This window comes from Narcine bancroftii, chromosome 9 (assembly GCF_036971445.1).
Source record: "Narcine bancroftii isolate sNarBan1 chromosome 9, sNarBan1.hap1, whole genome shotgun sequence".
Classification (NCBI taxonomy): domain Eukaryota; kingdom Metazoa; phylum Chordata; class Chondrichthyes; order Torpediniformes; family Narcinidae; genus Narcine; species Narcine bancroftii.
Window position 1 is genome coordinate 91872426 of NC_091477.1, and position 18811 is coordinate 91891236.

Below are 18811 nucleotides of genomic sequence, written 5' to 3' on the forward strand. Positions count from 1 at the left end.
CTGGATGTATGCGAGGAAGGACACAATTGTCTATTAGCCCTTTTAAATGTATACAAATTGATTTCATTGAATTGCCTAGCGTACAGGCTATAAGTATTGCCTGGTGATACTGGACTTGTTCAGTCAATGGACAGAGGCAATACCCACTCACAATGCCACAGCTGAAACATCATTTGGAGTTATTTTACAAGAGATAATACCAAGGTTTGGGTCAGCAACCATTATGATAATAGCCCACATTTTACTGCTGAGATAAATGAAGAATCATGTAGACATTTCATGATTAATCAACAGTCTCACTGCACCCATCATTCACAAGCAGTGGGAATGGTAGAGAGAGCAAATGGTACTTTAAAAAGTAAATTGACTAAAAGTCCTGCCTTTGGCTCTTTTTGAAATGAGAATTACTCCTCATAAGACTGAGGGTAGTTTTTACCTTGCTCATTTGAAATTGTATAAATATAAAAGCATGCCTCTGTATTTTTGAAGTGAGAGCTGAGACTTCAGTAAGGTGTCTGATTCTGATATCTCCTGATTATTCATCCTCACTTCCCGTCTACAAATTGACTATAACTGAAGTAAAGATCTGAATGCTTTGAAGAGTTAGTTTGCTGTGTGTTTTATTCTGCTGTCTGATTTCATTTCAGAGGTCAGGCTGACTTCCACAGAACAATCTACTAAGTGATCTGCAGCGCCATCCCAGCTGCAGTTAAGGAGAGATGATGACGAGAATGAAGAAGCGGTACTGCCCAGGTGCGAGCAACTTCACATGGGCAGATCCAAAGAATATGAAGAACTTGGTGGAGAGGGTAGCCTTTTTGAAATGCTAGCAACAGGAAGAGAATATAAGACTGAACTTCATGCCAGCGATGAAGGTGATGAAGATGAAGAGAATCAAGAGGAAGTAGAAGAAGAAGAATTTATACAGTCGATTGCTACTAAAAGCAGTGGCAAATTTAAAATGCAAGTAAGACAGTGGGGGTTAATTAATTAGTGGGGTCTGTATCTAGTGGGTGGGTGTGTCTAGTGCAGGGGTGTGTCTAGTGGGTGTGTGTCTAGTGAGGGGGTCTAGTGGGGTGGGGATGTCTTGTGGACTGGGGGCCATGTGTGGACTGGGGTATGTGTGGACTGGGTGTGTGTGGAGTGGGGGGTATGTGGAGTGGGGCGATGTGAAGTGGGGGGTTTGTGGAGTGGGTTGGTGTGTGGAGTGGAGGGCATATGGAGTGGGGGCATGTATGGAATGGGAGGGATGCATGGAGTGGGGGGGGTGCATGGAGTTGGGGTGCACTGAGTGGGGGCATGTGCATAGTGCACGAGGCATGGAGTGGGGGGCGCGCGTGGAGTGGGGGGGTTGTGTGGATTGGGGGGTTGTGTGAGTGGGGAGGGCATCTGTTACCATTTCTAACATGTGCTTTTTTAAAATAAAATCCTTCACTATCAAATCTGTGACCAGAGACGTTGCTTTGAGACCTATAAAACCTGTTTCCTCACTTACAATAACTGGGTAATATTTCAGGAATGAGACCAAAATTGAAACTAAATTTATATCAAAAATAATTTGTAAAAATTGCATTATCAGTTGCAAGAAAATGTGTAGTAGTGACATGGAAATCAGATTCTCATTTAGGTTTAGAAAGATGTCACGTGGAAATTCATAGCTTATACCTCTCGAGAAAATTACATATAATTTAAGAAATAAATATACTTTTGAAAATTTGGTGCCCATATTTACATATTGTAGGTATATAAATTTATAAATCCCTAAACCTCATTGAAACTCATTGACTCCATGGAATAAATAAATACAATTGAAAAAAAGTTAGAATCACGTGCAATGCAACCAGGTCTGTTTCTTTTTTCTTTCTTTACAAATTGTATTCTTTTTATCTTTCTTACTATCTTCCTTTTCTATCTTTATTGAGATTATTATTTGGGAGGGAAGGGATTGGTAGGATTTTGAATTATATTTTAATTTTGGGGTTATATAAAACCATCATGTATAATAGGTTTGATATAATTATATTATCATATTATGTATTTTTGCATGACTACATACATGGAAAATTTAAATAAAATATTTTTAAAAAGTAGAATAGGTGAGTATAAACTTAAATCCAACAAGGAAGTAGAAAAGATTTTCAAAAAAACAGGATCATCAACATTGCGAAAACCATCATTTTATTATGTAATTTCTTTGAAACAATAATAAAACAACATTGTTTTCTAATAGGAATATTCTAATTAATAATGGTTGATACCCCTCTAGATTTAGCTTGAAAAGAAATAATAATATTTCTGCCTTTTCCACCATGGCATCTGGTACAATACATCACTGCCATGTACATGTAACTCCTGTAAAAAATATAATCACAGCTTTAAGTTGTTTGACATGTGAAGCCACTTACCTTCATTTTACTAGATGATTTAAACCTTTCACTTTCCAATTCAGGAACTTAGTAGGATTAGCCGTTATCACTCAATTATAGAAAGAATACACTAACAGTAAAACTAATTTCAGAAATTCCAACGTGCATATGCAAAGCAGAGTTTGTGCAGCATCCATAATGACCTCTGGCCTGAAGTTGACCTTATTAAACCTTAGGCCAACTCCATAAGCTAGAACCATAAATTTCTATATAATAAAGCACCATGGCAATGCAAAACATCCATGATCCCATCCCCGTTCTTCTCCAGTCCCACTCCACTAAGGCTGATGGAAAGACTGACAGCATGCAAACTAATTCTAAAAACCCACACACCCTAACCTTTGAGTGATCATGGGCCCAAGATTGCCAAGAAATTTGGTATGTTGCATTTCCTTAAAGAGGCTTTGAGCACATCCACTTCTTCTCTTTACCTGGTAATGTCTTCTCATGAGGGAGCTCAGAATAGAGTCAACTTCTGGATGACTGAAGGTAACTGGAGCTTCAAAACCAGAGATGTTGGTCTGGAGGAGGATATTGATGTTGGTTTGCTTCTACTTCTAGTGAATCTTTGATTTTTGGATGTGTACGTTATCCAGGTACGAAAACCCTGTAAGAAAAAATCAGAATTTATTGTCCTAAACATATGCCACAAAATTTGTTGTTTTGCAGCAGCATTAAAGTTGAAAATTTGCTATAAATTGCACTTTTAATAGAAGAGAAAAAGTGAGGTTGTGCCTGTGGTTCATGTCCATCCAGAAATCTGATGAAGGGGAAGAGGCTGTTTTTGTACTATTGGATGTTCATCTTCAGGATCCTGTAACTCCTTTCTGATAGAGCAGTAAGAAAAGGGCATGGTCTAGGTGATGATGGTCCTTGAGGATAGAGGCTGCTTTCTTGAAACTCCATCTCTTGTAAATGTCCTTAATGGAGTGAAGAATATGATGGTGCTGGCCGAGATAATTTCTCTTTGTAGTCTTTTTTTGTCCTGTGCATTGGTACCTCCATATAATGATGAAACCAGTCAGAATGCTCTCCACAGTACACCTGTATAAATTTGAAAGTTTTTGTGGACCTATCAAATCTGTTCAGTCTTGTAATGTAGTAGTTCAAGTTTATTATGATCCAATTTTACAAGTATAATCTGATGTAACTGTTTATCCTCAGTGTAAAAACATGCAAACACACATCCAGATATAACACACATAGAGACAAATGATGCCTATGCAGTACATATATACACATATATAAATAAATATTGCTTAATAAATAGTAGAATATCGGAGGGTTAGTGTGAGCAGATTGTTCAGTCACTCAGAAGTCTCACTGCCAGTGTAAAGAAGCTGTTTCTCAGTTTGGTGGTTCTGTGTTTGCTACTCCTGCATCTCTTTCCCGACAGGAGTATTAAACTTTATTGGGCCTGTATACCCAACTACTCCAATTAACCTACAAGCCCTGTATGTTTTGAAAGGTGGGAGGAAACCAGAGTGCCTGGACATTGGAGAGAATACAAACTCCTTACAGACAGCACCAAAAAAAAGCTATGTGCGGGGTGGTAAGTCTCCGGAACAATTTTGTGCACCCTCCTCAAACAACGATTTTACGAGACCTGCTGAGTTCCTCCAGCATTTTTGTGTTTTTACTACAATCGCAGCATCTGCAGATGTTCGTGTAACATTCCTGTGAGATGAGGGCAGTTATACAGTGAGAATGCAAGCTGCAGAATGTGAAAACATTTGTAATACAACATGTTTGACATGACCAGCAGCCAAAATTATGCATTGAGACTTACAGAAGAAATAACCAGTTCTGAAACAGTTACCTTAAACTGTAGAACTTCACACTGAGACTGGAAGACTACAATTTGCCCTGATGGAACATGGAGTGCTGGTTCTCAAGCTTATTCTGGAGGTTATTAGTACATTGCAGAAAACAGAGGAAGATCAATCAGAATGGGAGCAGAATGGAGAATTAAAGTGCAGAAAAAAGGAAGTTCCAAGTCATCCTTGAAATGGGTGATCATCCAATCTGCATTTGATTTGTCCAATCTACAGAAGACCATGTTGTGAATGCTGAATGCATTACTCTAGATTGGAAGAAGTGCAAATAAACTGCTGCTTCACAAGAAAAGATTGATTGGATCCCTGAAGAAAGGAAATGGAAGAGATGTTAGATGGGAATGGAATCTCCTGCAGTTTCCTGGAAAAATATGCCAGGAGAGAGGAACAATTTGTTGAAGAAAGAGGGTTAAAGCCTTTGATAAGGGAATGATCCAATCAAATAGAGGAAAGAAGTAGAGTGTATGGATTGACTAGCTGGGCGACACAGAACAAATTTTCTCATGTGACAATACACTTGAACTGAAGGTGCATATGGGGATGGAATCTTTCTGAATCAGACAGAAATTGCCAAGTAAATATGTTGAATACAGAGGAATTCTGTACATGAAGGGAATGTAAGCAGAGGTGCAGAAAATAGATGAAATTCAGTCATGATCAAGCCCACATTTGCTAAAGAGGAAGACATGAACAAATCATGGTTCCTCTCTACCACAGTTGACAGAGCCCTTGACAACAGATTTCCAAGGGAATCGGTGAATTATTTGTATCTCTTTCAATCCAATGAATTCCATTTGGTTTTCATAATGTGGACTCAGCATGAGGGAAAGTAAATGCAAATTGAATTACTACAAGGGGCATCTGTATTTGCTACTATGGGTAACCTACAGTTCCTACACTGTTAAATGATGCTCTGTGTATGAGAAACAGCATTTCACTCCCAGTCTTGCCATTTTTCAGATTTCTGGACTCCATATTGAAACCTACAACTTCAGGTAACTTCCTTTGTTGCTCTCAATTAGAACTGACATTTTCACTGCATGTTATCCAATATGTTTGAAATCCCTACATTTTGTACTTTTTTTTGAATTCTCACTCTTTAATTCTCTTCCAATGGTTTTAGTTGTATTATTTTCTCTCTGTCCTCAGCAACCCACTTATTATTTGTCCTCTACAACTTATCACCACAGACACCCTGGCTTCACCCTATCAAAGATATTCCTTTTCTTTCATTCATTAAGTCACCCTCCCAACTTTATCTGAAACCTAAAATCATCCTTTTCTTTCAATTTCCTAATTTTGATGTCAGACCTTTGATGTGAGACTTTTGACCTGAAACATTAACATGGTTTCTCATAGAGCAAAAACTGCCCAATCCATTTTTTCATTTCAGATTTCTAGTAGTTTCTCAGTTTTCAATAATCAGAGGAGTTTTGCATAGCCTCAACCTAATTTCATCTATAACTGGAAAACTATCCATTATTCTCATCAGCACTGACTTCTTGGCCTCACTGACAAAGGCACAATAGTGATCAATGTTTGAACTTGAAACATAAGACCAATTGAGTAAGAGTGTCATCCAAGTTAAGGATTAATGATTTATTGTTGAGCCAGAGCTTCCTGTTGTATGTGAGTTGCACTGCCAATTGGAGAGATAAAGTTGAGAAATTTCCTAATAATGAGATCCTTTATCTTAATGAAGAACAGAAATATACAGGTAGTCTTAAAAACAATCATGAAATATACAATTAAATTTATATAATTTAGACCTGTAACAGGCCATTTCCATGAGTCTGTGCCACCATATTTACACCCAATTAACCTACACCCCTGGTACATTTTGAATGATTGGAGGAAACTGGAGCCTCTGGAGAAAACCCACACAGACACTAAGAGAACGTACAAACTCCTTACAGACAGTGTGGGATTCGAACCCTGGTCCTGATCGCTGCCGCTGTAAAGGTGTTGTGCTAACCACTATACCAAATGTGCCACTCAAATATTCAAAATATACAAAATGTAAAAAAGTTTATTTTGTTACCACTTAAATGCCAAATCTTAAACATTTAGTTTGATTGTGTGTAATCAAAGATCTGCCCATAGATAAAGTTTTTTAAAATCATTAAATCTTGTTCATTGCTGAAACAATAGTTTTTCGATTTATCATCTATGGGATTTAGTGTTAGCACCTATTAATTCTGTATTTTTATTAGTACTGCTGGAGGTTTCTTTACAGTAATATTATTGCAGAAAACCAGAGTTCCTTTTCAACAATGACAGAGCGAACTTGCCAGACTCCAAAAACTGCTCTGTACCGCCAGTTCATGTACAATATCCAGTGACACCATTAAACAATTTGGAAATGAAAAGACCGAATTGATAATCAAAATAGACACATTAACAAAGTTAACCCACTAGTCTACTCTCTTTACCCCCCCATGACTGTATGGCTAGGCACTATTCAAATGCCATCAACAAATTTTCTGATGACAGCATGGTTGTTGGTAGAATCACAGACATGTTACAAGCCCAAAGGACCCCAAAACCTAGCAGCAATGGACATTCACCAAGACAAGTAGTTTTTAAAACAAAAGTTGTTTTTAATCAACTTTAAACATGAAAATAGAATCAAATTTTAACTTATTTCTATACTTAATTAACCCACTTTCTAATTCTAAGCGCATGTGTATGTGTAAATTTAAGAAAAAAGTTATTTGTTTCACAGTTCAATCTCACTTCTCCTTCTTCCAAGTTCTCTGGATACGGGCAATTCTTATATTGTGCACAGAATTTAACATGTATAAAGTTCACCAGGCTTTGGTGCTCGAAAGGTAAATGTTTACCACTCAGGAAGGTTCTTGTCGGGTTTGCAGAGAGAGATTTGTTGTTCCAGGATTTCCACAACTGAGATACCACCATTAGTCACCTCAGTGTCTCGCTGATTAAACTTGCCCCATCAGGGTTCTTCAGATGGTAACCTCTTTCTTTCAGGCTACCACAGAGTTCCTTTCTGTTCCCCTTTTTCTAAGAGAAACATCAGACAGATAGCACTTCCAGCCACCCACTGCTCTGGAGCTTTCTGTTTCAACAAGCTTCCTGGCTTGCACTGTTCAGCTGCTTTCAATGTTACACACATTAGCTGAGAGAGCTTCTTGAACTTGTCTTCACTCTCTCTCTCTCTCTCTCTCTCTCTCTCTCTCTCTCTCTCTCTCTAACTGCCAACTGCTAGAAAGCCCATGTGACTCTCACTTGCAAAAACCCCCACCTTCTTCAGCAAACAACAGGAGTTATCTTTCTGCTCCCATCTGTTGTCTTAGATAAACAAAACCCAGGAGTGACCTTTCTGTGATCACACTGTAGGTACTTTTAAACAGCCAGTTTGTCATCTCCAAACAATGGTCTATTCATTTCATGATGTCATTTCAATTAGCACCTACTTGTGAATGTGCATTGCATTCTACATAGTTTTTGCATTGTTCCTGAATAAGAATTCTTCATTCTTTCAAATAAGATCTGTTTTAAAATGTGTGTAATCTTACAAAATTCCTCCCAATATTTATCCATTACAGACAGCATTGAAAAAGCATACAGGAGTGAGATAGATCAGTTGGTTGGGTGGTGTCAAAACAACAACCAAGTATCCAACATTTGCAAAATTAGGGAACTGATTGTGGATTTTAGGTGGGGGAAAGTAAGAGAACACAAATCAGTCCTCATTGAGGGGTAAGCAATGGAACGAGCAATGGGTAAAGAACTTCAAATTCCTGGGTGTAAACAACTCTGAAAGTCTATCAAGGGGCTTCGTGTTGATGCAATTATGAAGAATTCTCACCAGTGGCTATACAGAGAAGGGGTGGAAAATCTCATAATTTGATGAGAGAATAACAACCTGAGCCTCAATGGACAAGACAAAGGAAGTGATCATGGACTTTATGAAGACCAGGAACGATCACCCTCCTCTACCCATTAATAACTCATTAATGGAGAGCATGTTCCTCAGAGTCCACTTAACGAGTTACCTATTGTGGATACATCTCTTCACTTATCAGGAAGGCAGAGCACTGACTACTGGCCACCATTCTGTCAACTTTCTTACAGGAGCTCTATCAAGAGTGTCCTGGCTGGCTGCATCACAGTGTGGTACAGTTGCTGTAGAACTTTGAGCTTTGGATAGGTGATCAATTCACAGGATCATAAAAGCAGCAGAAAAGATCACCTGGGTCTCCCTTCCTCCCCATCAATGTGATCTACCTGTCCTCTCATGTCCTTCTATCCATGTCTAATTATTGCTTTTTGCTGTTGGCCTGTGTTCCTCCTCCCCCAACCTTTTTATTCAGAGACCTGCCTACTTTTTGTTCATGCCTTGATGAAGGACTCAGGCCTGAAATGTTGGTTATTTATCTTTACCTCCTATCAACGCTGCGAGCCAGTTTGAGATCCTCCAGCACTTTGTGTTTTTATTGTCCTATCTCAGTCTTTATTTCATGAATTTCTCTCTGTATCTACCCCAAATAATCATTGTCTAGATTACCTCTGCAGTCTATCCCCTTGACAATCTTGGCCATACCCTAATCCCGTTGCTCCATCAATCCCTCCCATGACCTTCTCTGCAATTTTAAACCAAGTTATTTTCTTGCTTTCCCAATTCCAATGACAAGCGGTCTTTAACCAGAAATTTTCATTCTGTTTCACTTTCCACAGATTCTGCTTGACCAGCTGAATATTTCCAGGTTTTTCTGTTTTTAATCTCATAAGGTTTATTTACAGAATGGTTTACAATTTAATTCACACAGCAGCACAATGACAGGCAATGAAACTGAACCTGAGAGATAGAATACTATGCTCCTGGTTTTTCATGTTGTACGTATACTTCATGAGACCATGGATATAGTTTATACTATGTAATTTTCTCATAGCTTTGAAAAGGAAGAGTTGGTATGCTATTGTTATTTTCAGCTCTCAGGCTTAGGAGTTTTCATATTTGAGAAATGATTGATGCTAGCAAGGTGGTGTTTATAGCTCAACTGTAAGATTGTGATAATTGGTATTCTTGGACTACTGACTCTTAATAGCCTGTCAATTACACAAAGTTGGATTTAATCAATACAAACTTTCACTCCTCTGAAATATAAAAACTGCACTTGCTGGAATCTTGAGCAAAGAGTGAGATGCTGAAGTAATTCAATGGATCAGGTAACAAGCATTTGAGAGAAATGGTCAGTCAATGTTTGAGTTAGGAACTTTTAAGAATAAAATAGAAAGGCTGATATAAAAGGTATTGGTGGAAGAAGCTGGGGAGCTAAAATGGGCAACCTTTCAATTTTAATTTGGACATACAGCATGGTTACAGACCAATTCAGCCCATGAGTCTGTGCTACCCAATTAGGTGCCAAAAGGATATGGGAAAGAAAGTGGGGCAGTTGGACTGACAGATAGAGAGAGAGACGCTATATTTATGGACAAAATCTCAAGCATCCTGGAACCTATAGTAAAATATTAGTTAAGGAACGAATCCTTAAATATTAGTTCAGTTGTAACTCTTTACTGTTTTGTTTGTGCTAGTAGTATTTGCAGAGCTGTTGTGGGTAACAATACCAAACTAGTCATCTAAAGACTTAATATTAACCAATATTGGTAAAGAATTAAGAATATAATTACACAGGGGTGCAGTTGGGAGGAGGGGGGAGCAGAGGGAGTGAATGTTCCCCTGCCTTTTCAGCCTGGCAGTGCCTTCGACCCCATGGCCCACCCTGCCACATATTTTTGAACTGTGCTGTGAGACCGTGGCATCTGCAGCAGATGCCATTGTCTCTCAGTTCAAAATTAGGTACCGCTGATCTGCCCTGCCATCTCCTTGTGTGTGCTCCCTGCTGATTGGGCTTTTATCTGGCGTGGATCACATGCCACGCATACATGAATCGCTGTTAACATGAGGCGTGAAAAGAATTCAAGTTCTATGTTCAAATAGTAAATCGGAGAGGGAGAGCTCGAGAGGCAAGAGCTGTGAATAAAATGTTTCTTTTATTTAAAAACTAGATTACAAATTGTGCCCCACAGTTCAGGTTGGCTGAGGGGACGGTACGGAGTCTGCATCAGGAGCTGCGGTGTAGGCCGAGGGGAGGGTTCGGTGTTGGGTTTTGGGAGCTCTGGCTCTGAATCCACGCCTCGGCCTACACCAGAGCTTCCGACACCCGTCCAGTGTGTGTGTAGGCCAAGGGGAGGGTTCAGAATTGGGTGTCGGGAGCTCTGGTGTGCAGTAGGCCGAGGATATTTGTTATCTTGGTATCATGCCATTAGACTTCAGGCTCAAGGAATCATCACAAACAACTCTGCAGAAAGATGGCTTTGCCTTGTGTGATAGACCATTCAATGTAAGATGATGCCAGGATGTCCCATGACCAATGTAATAAACACACAAGTGTGCAGATATTTTCTTTTGTGGGAACTTGCTCTGCACAGATTGTCTACCACGTTTTCTCCATCAATTCAGCTCCTGCACTCTACATGATTGTTCATCAGCTCAAAGGAGTGTTGGTAGAGGTGTAAAAGAAAAGTCATTAATTGTTTCTTTCATGGAAGAGTAGAGGAGGGTTAAGAGGTCTGTCTAGAGGAGGTGAGGGGATGGCGATGAGGGTGGTGGTGGGAGGGGAGAGGAGAGCATGGAGGCTTTGTACACTGGTTTCAAACCCTATGTGCACATGCACAGTTGTGGTGGCGGCACCTTTTTATGTGCCCTCACTCTTCCTAACATCAAAACTTGGCTACGCCTCTGAATACAAATAATGTAAACATGATACTTTACTATTTGATCTTGTTTTTATGTTCATGGCATGATCCACCCAACTCAAAGAACTCTCAATATAGATACAAACTACATAGGAAATTTAATTGAAGTTGACATTGGCTAAATTTTTAAATGATTATTGGGCAAAATACTGTTTGTAAGTCAGATTTGTGTAAATTGTGCAAATAAGCATATTCACAAATGCATCTGCTGTTGATTTGTTGAAGCTCCTAATTTCAGAATAAATACGATAACATAAAGCAATGAAGTTCTGGTTAAACGAACCTTGCTATTTGATTAGCTACAAATATCTGTGCCAATGTACAACCAGAGAATTGTGCATTTGCAACAACAGTGGAGCTTGTTGGAACTGAAATTGCTACACTGCCATCAAATATAGACAAGCAAATAACATTTAAAGGCAATTATATGGTGTAGTTACTTGATCAGCCTTCACAGGATGATGGGCACACAATGCCATCTACAGATTCCTTGGATGCATTCATAAAAAATTTCAGAATTTGAACAGTGATAGAAATATAGAGGTAATGATTACCAAACTTCAGATTAACCAAAGAAGAAGAAAATAATTTAACTTCTGCACCTACATTTGAAATGTGACAATTGTATCACAGTTAGCCCAATATTGTGGAATAAAATGTAATCCATTTTAATGATATGAGAATATTATTAAACGGAAATTACACATTATCCACTGTCGGAGTCAAGATTACATTAGTCAGCAAAATGGCAAAATCACACAACAGCCCGGCCAGAACTAATTCATTAGCTGAGTCATGATGTAAACAGAAAACTTAATTAATGGGCCCTAGTTTTTGTGTTATTAACATGGTGATCGAGCTGCTAAAATGCTTCAGTACATGGACTTGCTGGCAGCATTTGAGCACTTGTTTGTATTAATTGAAAATAATTTAATTAATTCAATTTAATAAAGTTATTAGAAACAGAAACATAATAATTTAAGTGCTATCAACCAATATGAAATTTGTTATTACTGTATCCTTTTAATTACGAAGGAAGACAAAAGGTAAAAAAAAAGTAAGTACTTCAAATAACGGTACATGCTCCAGGCTGTTTACATTAACACAAAACCTTTCAGATACATGGGATGTTGAACATGTCTTACAGACCTGGCCCAATAATATGGAATGGTTTCCTCCTTCATAACCTCAAATGATTTCAAGTGTAATGTGCATCATTCTATCATTGCATTCTTCCATGCCAAGTATGGTCTGATCTCACTTTATCCTCTGGTTTTCCATTTGTTTGAAGTGGCAGTTCTTTGGTACAGCTGTTGATGTGGTGTATCTATCTTCTTCGGCCTGCATCCATTTGTATTCTTGCAGCTGTTTCCACTTCGGCTTTCTCTCTTTCCTGTACAGTATTTCTATGTGCATCTGTGAAAAGTAGCAAGATGAGATCTTCATAATCCTGCCATTATTGACTTGATTAGTCCATCTTCCAAACACAGGCATTATTTATTTCTGGTCTCCCGCAGTGCAATCGATATATCATAAAAATACATGTTGCTCTGGATTTGAGTTGAAATCTCACAGCTTGTCCTTGCATCAATATCTCACAATTGATATACCTTGCAGATATCCCTATCATAGAACTGATTTTTGTTGGCATTAGGTATTGCAAGCCTCTGTTATTTTTTTAAGTGAGTTACTTCAGGAGTTGGAACAGGGGGACAAAACACTCACAGATTTTATGGCAACTGAGTCCAAGCCATAAAGAATTAAGAACCAGAACAATGGATCATTTAACCAAGGAAAAGACATTTCTTCAGAAAGAAGTCATCTGATTATTGAGTTTTTTGGGGGACATTGATCAAGCAAGTAATGTGACTGAGACACGGAGAAGCAAGATTAATTTATAAATAACTAGAGATCTGCAAGACACAGAACTTATCTGATTTTGTGTGAAACGGACACACTTCTGCTATCTCTCCTTGTCAGGGAAAAACAGTAATCTACTGTGACCGTTGTACCCATATCAGGGTAAAGGAAGCAAGATCATTTGGATTGTGACCATTCTGATGGTAATTTCATTTGACACTTGCCTGGGTTTCTGGAAGCATCGTGGAAGTTACAATTTTAGTTTCCCCTATTCCAGAACATTTCTCTGGAAGCAACTTGACAATGATTTGAGTTAAAGGTAGTCTGATACTTAGTGTTATGACTTTGTAATTACTTTTGAACATGCGTTTAAAAGTTTTGAGTTTTAGCACAGGATTTATGAGACTGAACTTTGAATTGATTTTCCAGAATAATATCTAAACTGTAATGGTCATACTCTTGCGCTCTCTCATGCTCTGACTCTCTCTCTCTTTCACTCTCTCTCACACACTCTCTCTCTCACACACTCTCTCTCCCACACACTATCTCTGTCTCTGGTTTAAGTACGATGTTATATTATTAGTAATCATTAATAAAGATAGTGTTTTTAAAAAATAACATTGTCTTGGTGAATTTCTATGGCTGTTGGTCTATGATGTAATAGTAGGTACTTTGTCTTTTCAGAAAATTCTATTCAGAATATGATAGCATCAATCCTTGAGCAGTTCATTACATCCACTCCTGCCTCCATCTTTGAGGAATCCACATTTCATAGAGCATCACAGAACCGAACAGGCCCTACAGCCCACAATGTTGTGCTGACCTATATAACCCTACTCAACAATTTAAACCTTCCCTGCCTCATACCTATATCTTTCACACTCTATTTTTCTACCATCCATGTACCTGTGTCTTTTTAAATGTCCCTATCTTACCAACCTCCACTACCACCCCTGGCAATGCATTCCAGGCACCCACTACTCTCTGGGTATAAAACATACCCCTGACATCTCTCCTAAACTTTCCTCCCTACTACTTACACAAATGTCTTCTGGTATTTGCTACTGTCACCCCAGGAAAAAGGTGCCAGCTGTCCACCCTGTCGATAGTTTAGGTAGTCTTTTCCATTTTACATACATACAAAAAATTGTTAACATTTTTTTTATTTCTCACTTGATTATTCTTATTTTCTATTGGACTTTTCCTTCTATTTTTGTTGCTAAATGTATCCCAATCCTCAAGCTTACTCCTATTTTTGACAAGAATATAGTCTTTCTTTTTTTAGAATACCATTTATTTTGCTTGTAACTAGAACTGCACAATTTCCCTTGATTTTTTATTCTTTTCTACCTTGCAGAAATATACAGCAACTTTAATTCTTTAAATATTTGGAGTTTATTTGGTTTGGTGTGCTTTAATGTATTTTTCAAACCAATCCAACTCATGCCTCATATATTTGGAGTTTGGTTTGTTTCAGATAAAACATCATTTTGAATGTTCACATAAAATTCTATCAAAATACCCTTGTCATTCACTCACAACCCCTTGACTATCAAAGCCATTTTTCATAGAGAGAGAGAGAGAGAGAGAGAAACACACACACACACACACACACACACTAAAAAATACAAGAAACATTGGTTATGTATTTTAACCTTTGCTATCTGACAAAAGGCAAAGGAGGAAAAACCCAACACCCAACCCCAACCAACCAATTTTCCCCTGCAACCGCTGCAATCGTGTCTGCCTGTCCCGCATCGGACTTGTCAGCCACAAACGAGCCTGCAGCTGACGTGGACATTTACCCCCTCCATAAATCTTCGTCCGCGAAGCCAAGCCAAAGAAGAAGAAAGAATAAAGGACACTGTGACCTGCTGAGTTTACCCAGGATTGTGTCTTTACACAAATCATTAAAGAACTTGATTCCTACATTTCATTGGTAATGTCAACTGAAAAATATACATTTGGCTTATTTTTTGTCTTTGTTCACAATTAATAACCCTTAGATTACCTTGGACATAATGATTTCAAACATATTTTTCAACTGTCAGTATACAAAATGCTAACAGTATACTAAATGCTAACAGTATACAGTATAACTGTCAGTATACTAAAAGACTAAAAAGCTTTTTTTAGGAATAATATTAGAAATAGACATAGTGAATAGATGGAACACACCAAGCTGAAATACCATACAAAGGAAAGCTCTTGATTTTCTTCTGATCAGGTTGTAATAATTGCACGGTGGGTGATGAGTCCTTAGTGAGATCTGCAGATTGCCATATTTGGAGCAGGAGGTGCTCAATAAGTCAAATGGTTGCATTGTTTGGATTTTCTGTGCTTCTTCTGCAATTTGCCCTTGACCACTGTGAGGTTATGTCAGGACATAGTTCTCTGATTTCCCTGTTGCCCCTTCTCCAATTTGCTTGGAGAGAGATTTCTGTGATTTGTGAAAAAGTTATTTTGTTATCAAGGGATCTTTGTGAACATCCTTGAAACATTTTGCTGTGCTCCTGGAGGGTTCACACTGCGATGCAGCTTGGAATAGAATGTTTGTTTTTGGAGTCCTGGATCGGAAATGTGGATGACCTTCCCACTAGCGTTGGTTAGTGTGATCAGCCTTTACGCTGCGAATATTGGCTGGAGTGATGATTCTAACATTGGTTCACCTGTCCAAGAGATAGGATTATACAGTTTGGAGAGCTAATTCTTCTCTACTACTTTGAGGTTCTTACTGTTAATAGTCTACGGTACTGAACCACAGAGATATTATGATCAGTTTATTTCTAGATTGAGCTCTTGGACTGAAGACTTCACAGGTAGACAGGAACTAATGTATTCATTTACTGATAGATAAGTGATTCACAGTTCCAGAATCAGATCATGTATCTTAATTGGTCGAAACTAATTTGTATCAGCACCAGGCAGGTGGAGGTCTTTTAACCTCAGGATCTTCATTAAAAGCCCATCTTCTTGTATGCTTCAGTGAAAGAGTTACAATGACTGTGAATTAAACCTCTGATTTTGCAAACAGCAGAAGCACAAAATTTCGAACAATCCATTCAACTGGTCTATCAAGAACCTCCTACCCCAATTATGGCAGATCATATTGATCTCATCAATCACTTCAGAACTCTGAATTGGAGTGGGGAATTCCAAGCCTTATTTCCAAGTGACAGCCTAAGAAGAATTTTCCTTTCCCTGGTATTTCAACTAAATGTTTCATAATGCTCAAGCTCTCTTATAACTCACTGCAATACTTCACCTGCTTTTGTGCCCAATGGAGTGGAGTTAATGTATGGGAACTAACTCCCTCTAGTAACTTCTCTTGAGATCCAAGACCATTCTGCCTGGGAATTCTGTTTACTCTTGGTTAAGTGGAAATAGAGCCCACCAATATATATTTAATTCTGAGCAGCGACTATTTCCTCTGTGCAATTCAGGCCTCCCCCCCACCACATGTCCCTTCAATGCCAGGTCTCTCTCAAGGTCCCTCCAACATCAATCATCAAGTTATAGTAGTCACTGGCCATGGATTTGTAGTAAACTGATGGATTGGATAATAGCTTGTGTGTTATTATGGTGCAGAAGGAGAATGCCCATGATCAAGGCCAGTTAAATATGAGAAAGATTACTGAAAATACCTTCAGATTTGATTGTTTAAAGTTTTTGAAGGTGACTCTCTCTTCATTTTCCTTGGATTAGTTGCCCATTGAATATCTGGAAGGTGGAATCCAACTCCAGGTAGTCTTCAGCCACTGGGAGGAGGTGTTTGTAGAATGCTCACATGATGTCCTTCTCTGAGGCAGTACATAGGAAATGTTTCCATAATAACTGGAATCAGCCTTTTGGGGAGAATGATAATGAAGGGATTTTGAGATTCTTTCTGATGTTCCCCTCTTCCCAGATTGTGTCAAAAGTGTCACTGTCATATTTTAGAACTTCAGTGAGAAATTTGTCTTCTCCAAAGGTTTTGTCTCAGTTTATCCTTTTTTTTTGTCTGATGCTTCACTGAGACCGTACTGGATAATGTGCGGCAAAGGAGTCAAGGACATTGACCTCAAAGAAGCAGTAAATGTTTGTAACTCAGCAGAATAATCTGAAAATTAATATCTTAAAGAAAATTTTATTTGGAAAAAGGTGACCTTAATTCTGAGGTTTATAATTACATTTTGAGAAATTTATTAAAAAGGTATCTTGATGAAGAATCTTTGCAAAGCCAATGTAAGACATGTTAATCCACCTAATGATATGAAATGCCAGCACAGCAGCTACACTTGATTCCATGATTAAGCTCTCAGCAAAACTGAATAAAGTATTCCTGCACCATGCCATTACTTTCAGAATGTGTTAAAAGATGTCGGAAGATTTGATTTGGAAATTTCAAGAAGCTGACTCTAAAGCACTGCTTGTTGAATCTGGGAGAACAACGTTGTTGGTCTCCTGTGATATCTACTCTAAACACCTGGAAGATCTTGAGGCATAAAATCGAGGGACCCTTGTGGACTTTAACACTTCTGAAAATGCACAAAAGTTAATTGCATTTCTCTGCAGATTTGCAAGGCCTAGATGGCATAGTTGACTTGCAGCACCTCAGCTCGACCCAAGTTCACTGAAGCATTTCTTTACAACACCCAAGTTGCTAATTCCCTGCAGTAACCTCTCTTGAGAGTTTTGGGCATTCTTTCATTAGTGGCTTCATTAGTGGCTGAGTGAAAAGCCCACCAATGTACATCTGACTCTATTTTCCCTTGGGGCCCTCATTACTGTGCATGCCAGATTTGAAATGATAATATCATTCCCAACAGATTTACTGACACTGGTAGGAAGGGAACAAATAGTTCTGGTGCAGTCTTTTAAGAAATTCCATCATCTCTTTCTGAACACCAGGGAGAACAACAACAATATCTAAGGCACTGTAGTCACTTTGGGAATAGGGCCAGTAGCAATAAACTTAATCAGAGTTCCTGATTAGTTACTTGGTCATTTCTCAGTGGAGCCAGAGCCAGGGATTTCAACCCAGGTACTAAGACATGAGGTTGAGCAGTGGATCAGATCCAGAATGATGAATGCAAGCTGGCCCATCCAATGCATATAGGGCAAGCAGGGAAGCGAAGTGACAGAAAGAAACTTGGAAGGTAAAAGCATATTTTCTCCTTTCCAAAAAAGCAGAACATTGGAAGAACTCAGCTGGTCAAGCATTATCTGTGAAGACAAAAAGGCATAACATGATATTTCAAGTTGAGACTCTGAGGGGAGAGGGAAAGTTGTCAAGAATATAGCCATTTGGAGGGAGGGAGAGGGGATTTAAGGAGGCTGGTAGATGATGGAACTAACTGGGAGGAAATGATAGGCAAATTGAATCAAGTGGGGGGGGGCAGAGGATGCAAGAGGGAGAAGAAAACTAGATGGACATGTGTGGGAAGAGAGCACCAAGGGTGCAGATAACTTGTAATTGGAACATTCTATGTGCTTACCATTGAGTTGTTAACTACCCAAGAATGTATTGTTCTTTCAATTTGTGAAGGCTGAGAAAGTAAATTGCAACCAGATGCTCCAAATAATTGGTGCAGACATGATTTAGGCAATCCTCAAAATGATCATCCAGTCTATGTTGTCTTCACCAATGAGTGGGATTCAGTAACAGTTCACAAGAGAAGCTGGCTAGATTAGCTTCCTCTGGCTTCCCTACTACTTCAGGCTAGATTTTATTGACAGGATATGTCTGCCTCCTCCAATTTCAGATCAAAATGTTTTGCTATGTGAATGATACTGGGGACATGTTTTCTGCTTATTAGTAAGGAAGCTGGATACTTGGATTGAGAAGCTCTTCCATGTATCAAAAATCCTGATTGGCAGTTGCATGTTGTGAATGGGAACATGGTGCAAGTTTCTTCACTTCCC

At 38.7% G+C, this 18811-nt stretch overlaps 2 long non-coding RNA genes across 2 annotated transcripts in view; one reads left to right on the forward strand and one right to left on the reverse strand.

Moving 5' to 3' along the window:
• Positions 1 to 929, forward strand: part of LOC138742439 (uncharacterized) — a 272459-nt gene extending 271530 nt beyond the window's left edge. Inside the window, exon 4 of the long non-coding RNA XR_011344165.1 lies at positions 648 to 929. This is a non-coding gene — a long non-coding RNA (uncharacterized lncRNA). The remainder of the gene's footprint in view (positions 1 to 647) is intronic.
• The window catches only part of LOC138742440 (uncharacterized), a 39825-nt gene that overhangs the window by 13728 nt on the left and 7286 nt on the right, over positions 1 to 18811 (reverse strand). The window contains exon 2 of the long non-coding RNA XR_011344166.1: positions 2858 to 3033. This is a non-coding gene — a long non-coding RNA (uncharacterized lncRNA). The remainder of the gene's footprint in view (positions 1 to 2857; positions 3034 to 18811) is intronic.